The 13,473-nt window shown below is 34.6% G+C and overlaps 1 long non-coding RNA gene across 1 annotated transcript; it reads right to left on the bottom strand.

The window, feature by feature from the left end:
- Positions 1 to 1,773: 1,773 nt before the first annotated feature.
- On the bottom strand, positions 1,774 to 12,758 carry LOC123889293. The gene is made up of 10 exons (XR_006802447.1): positions 12,512 to 12,758; positions 11,962 to 12,243; positions 11,720 to 11,773; positions 11,532 to 11,578; positions 11,361 to 11,427; positions 11,213 to 11,276; positions 8,559 to 9,636; positions 7,305 to 8,312; positions 6,437 to 6,512; positions 1,774 to 5,783 (listed from the first exon to the last, which is right to left on the bottom strand). It is a non-coding gene; the product is annotated as an uncharacterized LOC123889293 (long non-coding RNA).
- Positions 12,759 to 13,473: the final 715 nt, after the last annotated feature.

Here is a 13,473-nt window from a genome sequence, read left to right as displayed (position 1 = left end):
AATTATGGCGCCTAGGGCGAAATACTTGCGAATCCCATTTTTCATGTTATAAATCCCAAAAGAGTTTGTATTCAAGCATAACAAACATGGATGAACACAAAAGGACAGTCCATTTCTCAGATCTACATTATAAACATCGAAAAAGTAAAGATTGAAAATTTTTCATCAAAACTCTCAAGAACACAAAGTTCTTGAGTTTAATCTTTCATAAACTCGTTTTTTAACCATTAAATCCATTCATTAATCATGTTAAAAGCATGTTAAACATATTAAGAACCTTAGGAACGATTTCCATCAAGAAAATCCATTCCAAGCTAAAACGAAAATGGGGTGGAGGAAGTTCGGGTGAGGAGAAATCGACATTCTCCCCTTCCTCGGGTCACCCACGATTATGGAACCTACTCTCATACCTGGATTCGAAGAAACTCGATGAAAAGATCTTGAATCTCTAGCTCTTCTTCTTGCCCTAGCTCCTCAAGCTCTCTTCCTCTCTCAAGAACACACAAGAACAAAAGAGAATAACGAATTCTCTCTTCCCTCATGGCCATATGGCGCCACACACACCTCACACAAGGCCCATTGGGCCTCAAGCCCAATTGGCTTGGCCCAATAACACATTAACTCACTCTACTCACTTAATAACTAAAGTACTCGATAAATAACTCAAGTTATTAACTTAATTAAAATTCTACGTTAATAAAATATTTTAACACATAAAAATCAATAATTTGAAAATTGGGTCGTTACAACATGTATGCTCAGCTTGAGGAGGAGTGTTAGAATAAAGAAAATATGTAGATATTCTATGAACTTTACATCTTCCTAGATTAGTTATTAATAGTCCTAGTCTCCCCAACTAACTAGGCTTCCTTAGTTATTAATAGTCCTAGTCTCCCCAACTAACTGGGCTTCCTTGTATTTATTGTATCTACATTATAAATACATAGAGTGTGTGATCTGGTTGGACACACAGAATTCACATAATTTAATAATAATCTTGCCTAAGCTTTCAGAGAAGAATCGAGAAGCATGAATGCCGAAATGTTCAAATTTAAGTTCAGAGAAAAAGAGATCACAGAGGCACTCATCTCCAATTTCTTCACTTTGGATAGCAAAGTTAACATGGTGTAGTGTGTTTGCGAAAGAACACTTATGTAATACAGAAAATCCATGTAACCCTCCTTGTGAACACCAGGCATGTACAACAAAATTACACTTTGACAAACAATTGTAGAAAAAACCAAAAATAAAGAAATAATAGTAGCATATATAATTCTCCAAACCAAGTCGCTGATCAAAATATCGTAGTTACAATGAGAGCCCCACAAACCAATTTCGCCAGCACTCTCGCACCGTCCCAATGTAAGAAAACAGTAGTATTGATGGGTAAGAAAACCCTAAGTCTGAACAAGAATGGACAATAAAACTCCACAGAGAATGAGAAATTGAAAATAATTTACAATCAAGAAGAGTTTACCAAAATAATCGTTTGTTTCAAAACAGACTAGCTACCAGGTACATATTTCACAAAATAGAAAAATTATACTAGAGATGATAATCATACATAAAAAATTACATCAGAACTCCAACGTGCATGTGCAGCCAACAAAATAGACACAAAACACCCATGTGTACGTGAAGAATAATATCTGACGTAGAAGATGAAATAGAAGAAGATGTCAATTAAAACCCTAATGAACTCAATAATAGTATATCATTACAATAAGAAAAGCAAACTACAAGAACAGAAGCAATAGCAACCAAAATACCAAATAATCAATCAGAAAAGAATAATACAGAAAATGAAGATCAAACAAAAGGAATATAGAACAAGACGAAATATTGAAAACAAAAACAATTTAATAAAGATCACCAAATCAAAACGCTAAGCTCCATGCTACGAGGAAAGTTATTAATTTGAAAATGCACAAAACTAAGTAAAAATAGTAAAGAACGACTCATATTGAAGAAACGCACAAAACTATTGTATATGGAACCGCTTTCCGTTCTTGTCCATTGCGTCAAGTCATTATAGACATTGGATGGATAAACGCATCTCTCAATTATGAAACGAAGAATTATATCAAAAAATTATACAAAACAAAACCTTGATGAATAAACGAAGAGAGAAGTTTGATGGTGTGAAATATTAAGAGAAACATATCAATACGTAAATCAAAATCATATCATCCACTCCTGCAACATAAAGAATAAATAACAAATCATGAAAAATATACTCTCAGAACCAATAAACATTGAAACAAAAAGAATTTACTAGAGATCACCAAATGAAAATCTAGGCTCCATGCTATGAAGAAGTCGTGCGCTGCAGAAAAACATTTTCACCGTTCACTTCATATGTCTTTGCCATAAACGCAAAGAAATAAAATTGATAAAGAATGAGTCGTTGAAGAAAATTGACTTATCTGGAACCTTCTCTGTTCTTATGCATTTAAGAAAGAATCGCAAAATGTTCTACATATATCCAAAGACTTTAACTCACTGCAAAATGGATAAACACAACTCAATTATCTAATGAAGAACTATATCCAAAAGCTAGGCAAACAATTCTTTATAACCAATCCATAAAAGAATAGTCAAGAGAATGAAAAAGTGGCAAATGGTCAACTGAACAATAAAGTTCCAAACCAATCATTTCCTTAATAATGGCAAGAAAATAGAAATAAATAATTATAACAAAGAAAGTGGCAAATCAACAGGACAAAAAAGTACCAAACCAAGCGGATATTTGTTTCAACACTATCCCAAAACAAATACGCAGAAGTAAGTAAAAAAATTGTTTCATCCGAAGGCTGAACATAAAGTATGTGAACCTCTCTTCCACACAGAAAACTCAAAGGAATAGCAGAAGTAGATGTTGAGTATCAAACATAGCTGAAACATGAAGTCGTAAAACAGATGACCAAATTATTATTATTTTTAATTCACCATTTACACTCTTTTAATTCACCATCTGGACATTTTGAGAGTGTAAATGGTGAATTAAACCAACACTGCACATTTGGAAGAATAACCTCTGCCAGTACCACAGTTGCACATTCATAGCTTTATCTCTCATGAAACATCCAAGTGAACTTAAATGAGGAAATTGGAAAGAACCTATAATACAAATAGAAAGAGTAATACTCAAATAAAAGTAACTTATAATCCAGTAAAGGTCATCAAATTAAACTAAGGTTTTTTTTTTTTTTTATAAGCAAATTAAACTAAGGCTTGATTACATAGAACTACCTTTATTCAACACACAATCTGCCTAAAACAGGTTCATATAATTCAATACACATGCTGCGATCATAGCCTGAAAAATTGATACCAAAAAATTCAATGAACAAAGGTTTTTACCTGGAGCCAATGATTGTGAATGAAGTATCACAAAACTCACATGTCCAAGAAACCCAGGCACCGCATCCTTTATTTGTTTTTTTCTTTAAAAAAAGCCATCTTATTCAAGATATAATTACTGCACTGTATAATTTGGATGCAATGACTTAGGATGATTATGTTGGTAAAGAATGACAGATTTTCACGAATTCAACTTTCAACCTTTCCTTCCCTTTCAAAAGAGTTTTATGGATAAGCCACAACTAATTGAAGGTACAATAAACTCTGAGGCTGAAACCAACAAAGATGGAAAACAACTTGATTAGGTTTAAGAAATCAAGAAAAGAAAAATTCAGAAGCAAAAACCAAAACCACCAACGATATAGAATACAATCATGGGAAAGATAGAATTCAATAGAGATAAATTAATCAAATCTCGAGGAGCTATGCTATGAAGAACTACCACACTGCAGACAAAACTGGTTCTTGAAGAAATCTACAACACAACAGAAAATAGGTTTCATAATACATGCGATCAAACCAATGAAAAAATAATAATGGAGAACAACTATTAGAAAAATCTGGATTTATCTAGAGTTGTTTGTTGTTCTCTACCCATCATATTAGTATGGAAAATTCCTGATAAAATCACAAAAATAAACATCGCCACATAACACCATCTCAAAGACAACGACTTTCATGAACAAGTACAGTTACGGGGGAACATAACCCATTTTATAGCGAGGCCCATCGTCGCAACTTTCAATCCCACAGTACATTCATAGGCTATCTCCCTATAAGTCCAAAGTAGAGTGTGCTTTCACAGTCCATGTCCTTGATAATCTCCACCACAGCTTCACACAATCCATATTCCCCCTGACAAAGAACAACAATGAGAACATAACAACAATGAGAACCATGCAATATTTATAGTCAAGTAGAGATCGCCAAATGAAAGCATAACAACAATGAGAACTTATGTCACAACCAAATGGAAATTCTGGTCCTCCGTGTTAAATGATACCAAATTTAAGCTTCCCACCTATACCAGACCGATCAAGTAAAACACGCCAAAGCAGCTTAATTAAAATTAAGTCCAGATTCCTCATTCAAGGGGAGTGTGAAAAGATATACTTTAGAATCTTGTATGCTTCATTTCTCACGTTCCTCTTGCAGAACACAAAATCACCAAGACTAGCAAGATGCAGAAAATACTACGTAAAAACATGAAAGATCCCAAAGCTGAATTGAATGGAAAGTATGTTAAAAAAACTAAATTCAAGAGACAGAAACATGAAGAATTCATAGTTAAAATAAAAATCACCAAATGCTTCAAAATACAACAATGCGAATATATGCCACAGTTAATTGCAGAGCTCCATGTGAAATGACAATTTTTTAGGCTTCCTCGTTGTGACAGACCGATTTGAGAGAGAGAAGATTCATATATCACAGTGGACAAGAATAGCCTAAAGAATCATAACAAAGGAAGTGGTAAATTAACAGAACAAGAGACCAACATAGTGTGGCACAAGTGGTAGATACAAAAAGAAAATAAGAAATCCAACACTAGCAGACACACCATCAAAAGAGAAACAGATATGCAAAAATTACTGTTTTAACCTCTGCTTGCCTGCCACAGGCCAAATTACCGGTTTTATCTTGCCATATGCCATACCAGATAAGTCCTCGAGCCAGCCACTGTAACAATGACGATATCATTTTAGGAGTACACATCATAAATACAAAATAACAACGAAAATAACACTAGAAGAATATTATCTCTATATGTTCAAATCATCATAACAAACACCTAACCAAGTTGACCAAAACTCCTCATCCTTGGGAAGGGAAGAGTTACTCCGGAAGCTTGTATGCAAAACCACAGAGTAAAACTGATGTTCCGGATAGAAACACAGAAAAACTTCAACACTAGAAGAAATGCAAAACCAAAGGGATGTGATAACCTCTCTCTAAGCTTTCACAATGGAAAAAAGAAGCAGGGATGCTGAAACGGACATAATGAAATGTAAATAATTCATATTCCGAGAAGAGAAACCCAAATTAAAGCCTAGCAAATATATAACCAGGCCATCAGAAATAATGATTCATGTGTCCTTGTTAATTTATTCACAGAAGGTAAGTAGTACTAAGCGGCAAAGAAACTCATCTCTAATGTTCTACATTCCAGGCAGCTAATTGAAAGGTGTAGGTTGATTGCGAAAGATGAAGACTTTTGTAACACACCAAACCCATGTAAAACTTGCTCTGCCAATACCACATGATACACTATCAGAACAATTACGCCGTGGAAAATAGGTTGTAGAAAAATAAACAAGAAGAATAGTAGCATAATTCTTCAAACCAAGTTGCAGATCAGCATTACAAAGAGAGGACCACCAAGTTATCCCAACTCCTCAAGAATCATGTAAACTTTTGCACTGTCAGAATTTAGATCAAAAAGCCAAATGTAGATCAAAGAAATAAATCTACTAGACAATATAGAAATGAAAATAATTCACAACCCAAGTACATGGTGGCAAAATAAACCCGAGGCTTGATACTACTTAGAATGTTATTGTTTCAAAACACACTACACTACAGAAAACGTCATATTTCAATTCACATGTATGGCGGTCAAAGCCAGAACCAAAACAAACGACCAGAAAAAAATAAGATTACAAAACATGAGGATCAAAAGACCAGAAAAATTACAAAACATGAAGCTCAAACAAAAGAAAGATAGAACCAGAACCAGAAGAAAAGACCAATTATATCCCACACACTTCCACAACAATGTGAACCTGTCTGCCACAGGTTCCACAACAAACTACATATTTCTGACACAATTTTGGCTTCCTCCTAAAACATAGGAGTCCCAGGCCACCGTAATGAAAACATTATCTTTATAGGATCATCATCATCAACATCATCATCATCATCATCATAAATCACAACTAACAGTAAAAACTAGCAAAAGATTATGTTGTCACCAACGGACAAATCATCAGAGCAAACAACACCTATGACGTAACCAAAATTGTCCAAAATTTGTCATCTGGGAAGGGAAAAGAGTTATTCCAGAATCTTGTACCTTATGATAGAGTAGTACTCAAGTTCTGGATACTGAAACACACAGCTTCAACACCAGCTTGCACGCGATCAAAGAACTATCATTTGGGAACAAATACATATAAGTAAAAAGACCAATTATATCCGAAGAATGAATGAGAGAAGCATGCATGCAAAAGTAGTACAAAGCACAGAGGCAGTTGAAAATCATCAGATTGCCAGATTAAGCTCAGCCACAATTGAAAATATGGAAAATGCTGTTTTGTGCGATAGTTTCTAGTAAAGAAAGGCAAGAACTATTTTTAACCGTTGATTTACACAATAACCTCCCCATGTTTTCCATTAGATCTGCTTGTAACTGTTTTAGCATTTTATATTGCAATGAATCACGTATAATTCTTGCCTTTCGTGTGTAGTGTCTTCGTACTATTTAGCAATTCTCTTGAAAATATATATCACATCCAGCAAAACATGAGGTTCATGTGCACTTATTAATTATTTCACAGGACACGAGTACAACGTAATCATCAGAATCAAGTGCATTCAAGGAAAATTGGCCAAAGCAAAAACATTCACAGGCTCTCTCCCCTGTAGAACCAAAGCAAGAACATGTCCTTGATAATCTCTGCCATAGAAACTGATAAAGGACTCAAGTAAACTACATCCTCAAACAGATAGCATGAAGAGAGCCAATTGCAGATTCTGGTCATCATCATAGATCATAGCTAACAGTATAAACAAGCAAAAGAAGACTAGAGAAAATCTCTCCAAACAAAGATAAGTTGTCACCAAAGAATAAATCATCAGAGCAAACAACACATATGACATAACCAAAATTGTCCAAAATTTCTCATCTGGGAAGGGAAAAGAGTTGTTCCAGAATATTGTACCTTATGACAGAGTAGCACCGACGTTCTAGATACTGAAACACAACTTCCACACTAGATGACACACGAAAACTCCAACACCAGCTCGCACATATGAGAGAAAGCCCTATTATATCCCAAGAATGAATGAGAGAAGCAAGGATGCAGAAGTAGTACAAAGCGCAGAGGCAGTTGAAAATCATCAGATTGTTAGATTAACCTCAGCCACAGTTGAAACTATATACCACATCTAGTAAAACATGATGGTTCATGTGTACTTGTTAATTATTTCACAGGACACGGGTAGTACAAAGCGCAGAGGAACTATCTCCATTTTCAGCACAACAAAATTAACAAGGTGCAGTGTGATTGACACTTCTGGGACTGTGAACACCAGGTGATACATACATGCACAACAAAATTACTGTTACAATTAGTTGTAGAATAAACCAAGAAAATAGAAAGAAAAGTAGTATAATACTCCAAACCAAGTCGCTGATCAGAAGGTCATAATTACAAAGAGAGTCCCACAGAACTGTCCAAATTTCTCCAGACTACATGTTAAAAATGAGGCGTGCTGCCCAAACTAGTAACACATCAAAAAATAAAATTCACATCAGAAGTCTAGCATGCTGCAAAAAAAAAAAAAAAATTAAAAGCAAAACACTGATGATATGTACATGCTCTAAGGAAGAATAATATTTGACACAAAAGATGAACTAGAAAATAAGTCGACGAAAAACCTAACAAACTCAATAATAGTTTGAAACCAACAACAACCAAATAAAACCTCAGAAGCAGGAAGCCAAAATAATAAACCATGCCGTAGTAGAAATGACCAAATTTAAGCCTTTTACAGCTGGAACTATTCGACACACCCAATGTAATAGTAGCAAAATTCTTCAAATCAATGTGGATCAGCAGTACAAAGAGAGGCCCACCAAGTCGATTTAAGGAAAATTGACCAAAGCAAAAACATTCACAGGCTCTCTCCCTTGTAACACCAAAGCAAGAATATGTCCTTGATAATCTCTGCCATAGAAACGGACAAAGGAGTCAAGTAAACTACATCCTCAAACAGAAAACATGAAGAGAGACATTTGCAGATTCTGGTCAACAGTAAAAACAAGCAAAAGAAGGCTAGAGAAAATCTCTCCGAACAAAGTTAAGTTGTCACCAACGAACAAATCATCACAGCAAACAACACACATGACGTAACCAAAATTGTCCAAAATTTTTCATCTAGGAAGGGAAAAAAGTTATTCCAGAATCTTGTACCTTATGACAGAGTACTACTCAGGTTCTGGATACTGAAATAAACAGCTTCAACACCAGCTTGCACGCAATTAAAGAACTATCATTTGGGAACAAATACATAGAAGTAAGAAAACGACCAATTATATCCCAAGAAAGAATGAGAGAAGCATGCATGCAGAAATAGTACAAAGCGCAGAGGAAGTTAAAAATCATCAGATTGCCAGATTAAGCTCAGCCACAATTGAAAATATATACCACATCCAGCAAAACATGAGGTTCATGTGTACTTATTAATTATTCACAAGATTCTAGTACAAAGGGGAAGAGGCACTCGTCTCCATTTTCAACACAACAAAATTGACAAGGTGAAGTGTGATTGAGACTTCTGGGACTGTGAACACCAGGTGATACATACATGTACAGCAAAACTACTTTGACAAATAAAAGAAAGAAAAGTATCCTAATTCTCCATACAAAATCGCTGATGAGAAGGTCATAATTACAAAGAGAGTCCCACAAAACCACACTACAATGCAATATGCAACAAACATGTACATGTTGCACCAAATATTAAACATGAAGATCATCCAAAATATAGAACCAGAAGCCCGCTGCAAAATGGATGAATGAATATCTAAATATCATACAAAATAATGAACCAGAAACAATTTGGAAGAGCAATCAATTAAAATCCAAACAACTCTTCAATAGCTGCAGATCATCATTAAAATAAGAACAACAAACTTCAAGATCGAAACCAAGGTAACCGCGAAAAAATAGTGAGAAAACAAAACATAAAAGATCAAACAAGAGGAACATAGAAGCCGAAGGAATTGTACATCTCCTGCAAAACCAAAGAGAAAAATAACAGATCAACAAATATATGCTCTCAACAACAATGAAATACTGAAACTAAAGGAATTTACTAGAGATGGTCAAAATAGGAATCAGCAGATCAACATAACAAAAAAGTGTCAAACCAAACTGTCCAGAATTCTTCATCTTAAGCGAATGCTTCACACTATTGTTCCTAAAGCACAAATTAATATGAGAACCTCTGCCTGCCTCAGGTTCCAGGGGCATGCAGAGGTTATCTCCCCTGTTTCACACAAAACAAAAAACTTAACGAAACTGACAAAAGTAGATGCTGAGTATCAAACAATGACTGAAATGTAAAGAGTCTTAGAAAAGATAAGCAAATGATGTGTGACACAATCCTGGCTTCCTCCAAACAAAGAGGAGTCTCGGACCACTGTAACCAAATGGATATCTTTTTAGGAGTGTGATGACAGTCGGTCATTTGTTAATTTTAATTGTAATTTCATAGTATTTTAGTTAGTTTTCAAGAGTAATACATGGTCAAAAAAAGAGATTATTTGAAGAAATTAACGTAGCAAGAAATTTGAAGACAAGAAGCAAAAAGGAGAAAAAGAATACTTACAAAAAAATTCCAAGTTTTGAAGCTAAAACAAGCATGCAGGTTCTGTATTTTTCGCTGCACGATAGAGTACTGATAGCGGTGCGATTTTGCTGAGTTCACCTTCGCATGACGTCATCACGCATCAGCACACGTGACCAACTTTTCCTTGACTAACGCTCATGCTACAGTGATGTGAATTGACTTTTTTATTTGATGATGTGTCAGCATGTGGTAGGAAGGTTATTACCTTCTTTTTAGTGGCACGTTAGATTGAATGCTACACATATATATATGAGTTGTTTTTAACCTAAAAGAGATCACGCAGACTTTTGGGAAAAAAATGGAACAAAGGAACTCACGCCGTCACGGAGGGAAGAAGCAATTGCCATTGGGTTTTATATCAAGGTGAATTCATCATTGATGTATTATTATATAATTGTTATGTCAATTATTATAATGAGTAACTAATCTTATCAGATTAGGAATTATAGATGATTCTCTTTGAAACTATCTGAGCCATGTAACTACGTGTTCTAGTTTATTCAATGAAAACTTATAATTATTCAGTTAATCTTGTGTTTATTGCTTTTCGTTAATTGATCACTTTCGAATTGATTTTAACTTATAAATCACAATTGACCCTAGGGTTTATACTGGAACTAGATTAATTGTTTGTCAATCGTAATTGCTTTAGGAATAAAGAATTAGTTGGTATGATTAAGAATTTAACGTTCATTCATGCTTTTGATAATATTAGTCTCACCTAAGGAATTAGGGTGCTATATTAGATAAACGGGATCGATGAGCCAAGGAATTGGACTTGGTCTATTTTGTTAAATTATCGTAATTATAAGAATTTTATTGTTGAGGGCTAGAACCTAGAGTACCAGATAGGGACAAAGAGAGGATTCAAAATAATTCCTAATCGTCTTTCTCTCATAAAAGTTCACGTTTCAACTTTCTTGCAATTTTAATTATTGTCATTGTTACTACAAATCAATCTGAAAACCCCCCTTTGCAATTTATTTATTAATCCTAAATTCATTGAATTGTTTCGTTGAAATAAGAACAATCCCTGTGGATACGAATCTTATAAATTTTATTACTTAACGACGAATTTAGTACACTTGCTAAAATTGTCATCAGAGTGTCAAAAAAAAAAAGCAAAGAGACTCCAGAATCAAATAAGGGAAAATGAAGTGCAGATATTATAACAATACAAAAAGGCAAAGAAAATCAATTGTAGAAATCTAACCTGGGTTTCCAAGATTGATTGGACCGGTGTCCGATCCTCCCATGCGACGGATAAGACCATCAACCTAAAGGGTGTCAGAATACACAAAATCAGCATACCACTGGTAATTCAATGGGAAAAAAAACAAAGATTCAATGGGTCATATTACCAGGTCAGAGACATAACAGAAACTACGAGTTTGCGTTCCAAGAGATTGGACCGTCAAGGATTCACCACTAAAACACAACAAAAATGGTTGCATCAGAAAAGAAGGATATTAAACTGGTAGGCATTAATATAGAAATGGGAAGAAGCGAGAAGAAAATGTAAGTTTTATTACCGCAGTGCTTGAGCAATGAAGTTGCTGACAACACACAGGGTATATACCTACAGAGAAAATGTAAGAGTTCCATCATCAATATTCATGCGCGGCCCATATGTGTTGAAGATTCTCGCAACACGAATTTTTATGTTGGAAAAAATATTAGTTTCTTCAATCACAAAACAAAACTTCCACAGGATATATACCTACAGAGAATGAGAGGAAATTAATGTGAACAGAAAACCATGAATTACGAACTCCTGTTACAGACAAAATTGAGTGCTTAGTTAAAGTACATCTTGTCATGAAAACAGCACAATCAAACAAGCCATTTATATTATTATTCACAAATTAAATAAGAAAGGTCTTCAAGGTTTATCTAGTACAAATATCTTTCAAAAGCATAGCAACATATACAATTTCATATAGAATGAGATAAAGCACATACCAATAGGGTTAAGCACATTCCAATAGGGTTTATCTTAGTTTTCAGTTTGAGGATGCTCAAGAGGATCCCCATATACCTCCGAAGTTGATGTAAGCAAAATTCTGTCAATAAAATAAGAACTAAGATTCCACGCCAAGAAAAACAAAACTAAGACCAGCTGATGGCAGAAGCTGAAATCATAAATCTTATTCCCAAAGAAAAATTCCTAATCTTGCTCCAACTCGTTTTGCAAGCCCAAGCATGTTCAGACTTCAGAGTGCCAATCACATATGTCTTTATTGTCTATAAATTTATTATTAACACATTAGATAATCTCTCAAGGAGCAGTATGAAAAAGATATCTTTCAATCAGCGATGCAGCAGATATATTCGTTGATGCAGATTGTAGCATTATGCATGTGGGTTCTATGCACTTTTATATGAAGCAACCAATTTTAGTGACTGTGCAATGAATGGATGTTAAAAGTAAACTCTTCGATTGTTATACAACTATATGAACTACTTGCTAAATAAATGGTATGATTAAACACAAAATAAGACAAGATCATACGTTCACAGGATTATATTTGTAGAAAATAGGAGGTGCGGGGCACACACGATGGTAAATCTGATCCACCTCAATCATCAAAGGTTCAGTGGCATCTACAAAGGAATCAGATGACAAATTCATCAGCATTACTGAGTTATAAGTGGATTTGAAGGCATGCTGAACATAATATACTAAGTACACAATTCATCATTGCAAATGTTCACATCTTTCACAATGGCAGCTGATCAAAATTGTGAGTGATATAGAAACGGCTTTTGTAGCCTTTTATGTTAGATAAATCATTTTACAACCTACATATAAGTGTTCAAAGATGTTACCAAATGGAACTAAAAAGTTAATTAACATAGTATATTATGAGGTTGTCATTCGATCCAGTGAAGTAGTTATCAGCAACAATGACCTGATTAAAGATGTTAACGAAGTTGATCAGATCACACAGTATTATTTATATTTATCAAATTTAGGGTGATAATAATAGGTAAGAAGAGTAGATCAATGGAAAAACCAATACAAGCAAGAAGAAAAACGAGCTGCAAAACGATACATTCTTTTCATTTTCCATCAAGAAACACATACACACAAAATGACTAGTTTAATGGGAAGTATGAGAACATATGTCTGCCATGGGTTCCACGGGCACCCTGCACATTTATTGGCTATCTTTCTTGTTTCATCCATACAGAAAACTCAAAAGTAGATGTTGAGTATCAAACATAGACTGAAATGTGAAGTGTCTTAGAAGAGATAACCAAATTAAGGCCTGCAGATCATGTGTGACACAATTTTGGCTTCCTCCTAACACAGAGGAGTCCCAGGCCCCTGTAATGAAAAGGATATCTTTTTAGGAGTATCATCATCAACATCATCTAAATCACAAATATCAAAAGAAACCAGTAAAAGAAGATTATAGAAAACCTCTCCTAATGAACAAATCATCAGAACAAACAAACCTACGATGTAAC

The sequence above is a fragment of the Trifolium pratense genome, linkage group LG6 (assembly GCF_020283565.1).
Source record: "Trifolium pratense cultivar HEN17-A07 linkage group LG6, ARS_RC_1.1, whole genome shotgun sequence".
NCBI lineage: Eukaryota > Viridiplantae > Streptophyta > Magnoliopsida > Fabales > Fabaceae > Trifolium > Trifolium pratense.
Note: the sequence above shows the minus strand (reverse complement) of the source record. Positions and strands in the feature narration are given on the sequence as shown.